This window comes from Grammomys surdaster, unplaced genomic scaffold (genome assembly GCF_004785775.1).
Source record: "Grammomys surdaster isolate TR1022 unplaced genomic scaffold, NIH_TR_1.0 125357, whole genome shotgun sequence".
Lineage (NCBI taxonomy): Eukaryota > Metazoa > Chordata > Mammalia > Rodentia > Muridae > Grammomys > Grammomys surdaster.
Window position 1 is genome coordinate 604,526 of NW_021620229.1, and position 6,958 is coordinate 611,483.

The window sequence follows — 6,958 nt, forward strand, 5'->3', positions numbered from 1 at the left end:
TACCTGTGATGATGTCAGGTACTGTGAGAGACATGAGGTACCTGTGAGATGAGGGATGTGAGGTACTTGAAAGAAACACAAAGTACCTTTGAGACATAGGGATAGCAGTTGACAGAACAGGCTTCAAGCCCACATGATGAACAGTGACCCTGTGAGAGCCCTCCTTCATCACATGTTGAAAGTCAACACAACCAGAAAGAAATGTAAGATTCATCCCGTAGAGGGATCAAAAATAGTAGTCCCAAACCTAGACTCAATGCTCAAAATAATGAAGCTGCCAAGCCAAGCAAGGTCACAAAGGAACATCAAATGCAGATTACTAAGTAAAAGGCGTCGAGTTCGGCAAGTAACAACTCAAGACATTTTGAAGAAGGCAGAACTATAGAGACAGAAAATATCCCAGTAGCCCCCAAGGGTGGGATGTCTATGACAGAGGATAGACAGGCAAAGCAAGGACTTTGTGGGCAGTATACACATTTCCCATGATGCTATGATGATGGGTATATGTCAGTACACACATGTCCATGCTCACCAGGTATATAACACCGAGCGACCCTGATGTCAGGTGTGGTCTGTGGTGACTCTGAGATATCACTATTGGTTCCTGGTTAGTACTGAATCCACTGTGGTGGAGACTTTCGTCATGGAGGTCATGGAGTAGGGCAGAGATTTCATCGTTGAGAGCATCGGGTGAGGCAGATATTTTATGGGACATCTCTGTGTCTTTGTGATTTTATTGTGAAATCAAAACTCCTCTTTAAAAAGGCTCAATTCCCAGTACCCACATGTGGCTTCCAACTGTCCAGTCCCAAGTGATCCATCGCCCTCTTCTGGTCTTTGAGGGCACTGCATGCATATGGTACACAAACACACACGCAGGTAAAACACTCATACACACAAAATAAAAACAGACTTAAAAACTTTAAATATGAGTACCTAGCCAGTGCTCACCAAGTTTTTTTTTTTATTGGATGATTTATTTACATTTCCTATGTTGTCCCCTTACCCCATCCCCCACCACCCCCTCGGAACCCCCAATCCCCTCGCCCCTCCTCCTTCTTCTCTGTGGATGTAACCTCTATCTACACCCCCCCACTCCCACCTCCCCACCCTCAAAATTCCCACCCCCTGGGGCATCCAGCCTTCATGAGGTCAAGGTTCTCTTCTTCCACCTATGCCCAGCAGGGCCCTCCACTTTTACATATTCAGCTGAAGCCCTGGATCCCCCCCTAAGTGCTCCCAGGCTGGTGGTTTAGACCCTGGGAGCTGTGGTTGGTTGGTATTGTTGCTCTCCTCATGGTGCCACAAACCCTTTCAGCTCCTTCAGTCTTCACTCTAACTCCTCTATTGAGAACCCCATGATCAGTTCAATGGCTAGTTGTGAGCATCTGCCTCTGAATATGTCTGACTCTTGAAGGCCTCTGAGGAGATATCCATATCAGGCTCTTATCAGCATGCACTTCCTGTCTTCCACATCAGCATCTACCTTTGGTGATTGCAAATGGGATAGATACTCAGGTGGGGTGGTCTTGAGACGGCCCCTCCTTCAGTTTCTGTCCCTCACTTTGTCTCCATATTTGCTCCCTTGAGTATTTTGTTGCTCCTTCTAAGAAGGACCGAATCACCCTCACTTGGTCTTCCTTCTTTATGGGCTTCATGTGGCCTGTGAGTTGCATCTTGGGCATTTCAAGGTTCTAGGCTAATATCCAATAATCAGTGAGTGAATACCATGTGTCTTCTTTTGTGATTGGCTTACCTCACTCAGGATGATAATTTCTAGTTCCATCCATTTACCAAGGAACCTCTCGAATTCATTGTTTTTAATAGCTGAGTAATACTCCATTGTGTAAATATACCACATTTTTTGAATCCATTCCTCAGTTGAAGGACATCTGGGTTCTTTCCAGCTCCTGGCTATTATAAATAAGGCTGCTATGAACATAGTTGAGCATATGTCCTTGTTATATGTTCGAGCATCTTCTGGGTATATGCCTAGGAGTGGTATAGCTGGATCCTCGGGTAATGCTATGTCCAATTTTCTGAGGAACCGCCAGACTGATTTCCAAAGTGGTTGCACCATCTTGCAGTCCCACCAACAATGGAGGAGTGTTCCTCTTTCTCCACACCCTCGCCAGCATCTACTATCACCTGAGTTTTTAATCTTAGCCATTCTGACTGGTGTGAGATGGAATCTCAGGGTTGTTTTGATTTGCATTTCCCTGACGACTAAGGATGCTGAACATTTCTTTAGATGCTTCTCGGCCATTCGAGTTTCTTCCGTTGAAAATTCTTTGTTAAGCTCTATACCCCATTTTTTAATAGGGTAATTTGGTTGTCTGGAGTCTAATTTCTTGAGTTCTTTGTATATATTGGATATTAGCCCTCTATCAGATGAAGGATTGGTAAAGATCTTTTCCCAATTTGTTGGTTGTCGTTTTGTCCTATTGACAGTGTCCTTTGCCTTACAGAAACTTTGCAATTTTATGAAGTCCCATTTGTCAATTCTCGATCTTAGAGCATATGCCATTGGAGTTCTGTTCAGGAACTTTTCCCCTGTGCCCAAGTATTCGAGGCTTTTCCCCACCTTCTCTTCTATTAGTTTCAGTGTATCTGGTTTTATGTGGAGGTCCTTTATCCACATAGACTTGAGCTTTGTACAAGGGGATAAGAATGGATCAATTTTCATTCTTCTACATGTTGTCTTCCAGTTGAACCAGCACCATTTGTTGAAAATGCTGTCCTTTTTCCACTGGACAGTTTTAGCTCCTTTGTCAAAGATCAAGTGACCATAGGAGTGTGGGTTCATTTCTGGGTCTTCAATTCTATTCCATTGATCTTCCTGCCTGTCTCTGTACCAATACCAGGTAGTTTTTATCACTATTGCTCTGTAGTACAGCTTGAGGTCAGGGATGGTAATTCCTCCAGAAGTTCTTTTATTGTTGAGAATAGTTTTCGCTATCCTGGGTTTTTTGTTATTCCATATGAATTTGAGAATTTCCTTTTCTAACTCTGTGAAGAATTGAGTTGGGATTTTAATGGGGATTGCATTGAATCTGTAGATTGCTTTTGGCAAGATGGCCATTTTTATTATATTAATCCTGCCAATCCATGAGCATGGGAGATCTTTCCATCTTCTGAGATCTTCTTCAATTTCTTTCTTCAGAGACTTGAAGTTCTTGTCATACAGGTCTTTCACTTGCTTGGTTAGATTCACACCAAGGTATTTTATATTATTTGCAACTATTGTGAAGGGTGTCATTTCCCTAATTTCTTTTTCAGTCTGTTTATCTTTCATGTAGAGGAAGGCTAATGATTTGTTTGAGTTGATTTTATAACCAGCCACTTTGCTGAAGTTGTTTATCAGGTTTAGGAGTTCTCTGGTGGAAGTTTGGGGGTCACTTAAGTATACTATCATATCATCTGCAAATAGCGATATTTTGACTTCTTCCTTTCCTATTTGTATCCCTTTGACTTCTTTTTGCTGTCTAATTGCTCTGGCTAAGACTTCCAGTACTATATTGAATAGGTAGGGGGAGAGTGGGCAACCTTGTCTAGTCCCTGATCTTAGTGGGATTGCTTCAAGTTTCTCTCCATTTAGCTTGATGTTGGCTACTGGTTTGCTGTAAATTGCTTTTACTATGTTTAGGTAGGGGCCTTGAATTCCTGATCTTTCCAAGACTTTTATCATGAAGGGATGTTGAATTTTGTCAAATGCTTTCTCAGCATCTAGTGAGATGATCATGTGGTTTTTTTCTTTAAGTTTGTTTATATAGTGGATTACATTGATGGATTTCCGAATATTGAACCATCCCTGCATTCCTGGGATAAAACCTACTTGATCATGATGGATGATTGTTTTGATGTGGTCTTGGATTCGGTTTGCTAGAATTTTATTGAGTATTTTTGCATCGATGTTCATAAGGGAGATTGGTCTGAAGTTCTCTTTCTTTGTCGGGTCCTTGTGGGGTTTGGGTATGAGTGTAATTGTAGCTTCATAGAACGAATTGGGTAGTGTTCCTTCTGTCTCTATTTTGTGGAATAGTTTGAAGAGAATTGGTATTAGGTCTTCCTTGAAGGTCTGATAGAATTCAGCACTAAAACCATCTGGTCCTGGGCTTTTTTTAGTGGGGAGGCTTTTGATGACTGCTGCTATTTCCTGAGGGGTTATGGGACTATTTAGATGGTTTATCTGCTCCTGGTTTAACTTCGGTACCTGGTATCTGTCTAGGAAATTGTCCATTTCATCCAGGTTTTCCAGTTTTGTTGAGTATAGGCCTTTGTAGTAGGATCTGATGATTTTTTGAATTTCTTCAGTTTCTGTTGTTATGTCTCCCTTTTCAGTTCTGATTTTATTAATTCGGATACTGTCTCTTTGCCCTCTGGTTAATCTGGCTAAGGGTTTATCTATCTTGTTGATTTTCTCAAAGAACCAACTCCTGGTTTTATTGATATTTTGTATTGTTCTTTCTGTTTCTATTTGGTTGATTTCAGCCCTGAGTTTGATTATTTCCTGCCTTCTACTCCTCCTGGGTGTATTTGCTTCTTTTTGTTCTAGAGCTTTTAGTTGTGCAGTCAACTTGTTAGTGTGTGCTCTTTCCAGTTTCTTTTTGTAGGCACTTAGAGCTATGAGCTTTCCTCTTAGCACTGCCTTCATGGAGTCCCACAAGTTTTGGTATGATGTGTCCTCATTTTCATTGAATTCTAAAAAGTCTTTTATTTCTTTCTTTATTTCTTCCTTGACCAAGTCATCATTGAGTAGAGAGTTGTTCAGTTTCCATGTGTACGTGGGTTTTCCATTGTTTTTGTCATTATTAAAGACCAGTCTTAGTCCGTGGTGATCTGATAAGATGCAAGGGATTATTTCAATCTTTTTGTATCTGTAGAGGCTTGTTTTGTGACCAATTATATGATCTATTTTGGAGAAGGTACCATGAGGTGCTGAGAAAAAGGTATATTCTTTTGTTTTAGGATGAAATGTTCTATAGATGTCTGTTAAGTCCATTTGGTTCATAACTTCTGTTAATTTCAAAGTGTCTCGGTTTAGTTTCTGTTTCCATGATCTGTCCATTGCTGACAGTGGGGTGTTGAAATCCCCCACTATTATTGTGTGAGGTGTAATGTGTGTTTTGAGCTTTAGTAAAGTTTCTTTTATGTATGTAGGTGCCCTTGCATTTGGAGCATAGATGTTCAGAATTGAGAGTTCACCTTGGTAGATTTTTCCTTTGATGAGTATGAAGTGTCCTTCCTTATCTTTTTTGATTAATTTTGGATGAAAGTCGATTTTATTTGATATTAGAATGGCTACTCCAGCTTGTTTCTTGGGACCATTGGCTTGAAAAATTGTTTTCCACCCTTTTATTCTGAGGTAGTGTCTGTCTTTGTCACTGAGGTGCGTTTCTTGTATGCAGCAAAATTCTGGGTCTTGTTTGTGTATCCAGTCTGATAGTCTGCGTCTTTTTATTGGGGAATTGAGACCATTGATGTTAAGAGATATTAAGGAAAAATGATTGTTGCTTCCTGTTATTTTTTTTATTAGAGGTAAAGTTATGTTTGTATCTTTTTTGGGGGTTGTTGGAAGATTACTTACTTGCTTTTCCTAGGTTGTAGTTTCCCTCCTTGTGTTGGCATTTTCCATCCATTATCCTTTGAAGTGCTGGGTTTGTGGGAAGATATTGTGCAAATTTGGTTTTGTCATGGAATATCTTGGTTTCACCATCTATAGTGATTGAGAGTTTTGCTGGGTATAGTAATCTGGGCTGGCAATTGTGTTCTCTTAGTGTCTGTATGATGTCAGTCCAGGCTCTTCTGGCTTTTATAGTCTCTGGTGAGAAGTCTGGTGTAATTCTTATAGGTCTGCCTTTATATGTTACTTGACCTTTTTCCCTTACTGCTTTTAGTATTTTTTCTTTGTTTTGTGCATCTGATGTTTTGATTATTATGTGACGGGAGGTATTTCTTTTCTGGTCTAGTCTATTTGGTGTTCTGTAGGCTTCTTGTATGTTTATGGGCATCTTGTTCTTTAGGTTAGGGAAGTTTTCCTCAATAATTTTGTTGAAGATATTTACTGGCCCTTTAAGTTGGGAATCTTCATTCTCATCTATACCTATTATCCTTAGGTTTGGTCTTCTCATTGTGTCCTGGATTTCCTGGATGTTTTGAGTTAGGAGTTTTTTGCATTTTGCATTTTCTTTGACAACTGTGTCAATATTTTCCACCGTATCTTCTGCATTTGAGATTCTCTCTTCTATCTCTTGTATTCGGTTGGTGATGCTTGCGTCTGTGACTCCTGATCTCTTTCTTAGGTTTTCTATCTCCATGGTTGTCTCCCTTTGAACTTTCTTTATTGTTTCTATTTCTAGTTTCAGATCCTGAATGTTTTTGTTTAATTCCTTCTTTGTGTTTTCTTCCATTTCTTTAAGGGATTTCTGTGATTCCTCTTTAAGGGCTTCTATCTGTTTACTTGTACTCTCCTGTATTTCTTTAAGGGAGTTACTTAATTCCTTCTTATAATCCTCTATCATCATCATGAGAAGTGATTTTAATTCTGAATCCTGCTTTTCAGGTGTGATGGGGTGTTCAGGGCTTGCTATATTGGGAGAATTGGGCACTGATGATGCCAAGAAACTTTGGTTTCCGTTGCTTATGTTCTTGCGCTTGCCTTTCGCCATCTGGTTAACTCTAGTGGTACCTGCCCTCACTGTGTAAAACTGGAGTCTGTATTTCCAGTTATCTTGCTTATTGCAGAGCTCCTCAGAGTCCAGAGGTCTCTGTGGTCTTATGCTCCTAATCTCCTGGGTGGAATAACTCCTGGGACTCAGGCCACCTCTTGGATCTGGAAATCCTTCTGCTCTGAGTGCAGTGGGTCCTCGATGACTCAGGATTCAGTTTCAGCTGCTCTGAGTGCAGTGGCTCCAGCTGCTCTGAGTGCAGTGGCTCCTGGATGACTCAGGATTCAGTT

At 40.6% G+C, this 6,958-nt stretch overlaps 1 protein-coding gene across 1 annotated transcript in view; it reads right to left on the bottom strand.

Annotated features, from left to right (window-relative positions):
• Atp8a2 (ATPase phospholipid transporting 8A2) overlaps positions 1-6,958 on the bottom strand; it is a 429,785-nt gene that overhangs the window by 359,607 nt on the left and 63,220 nt on the right. The window lies entirely within an intron of this gene.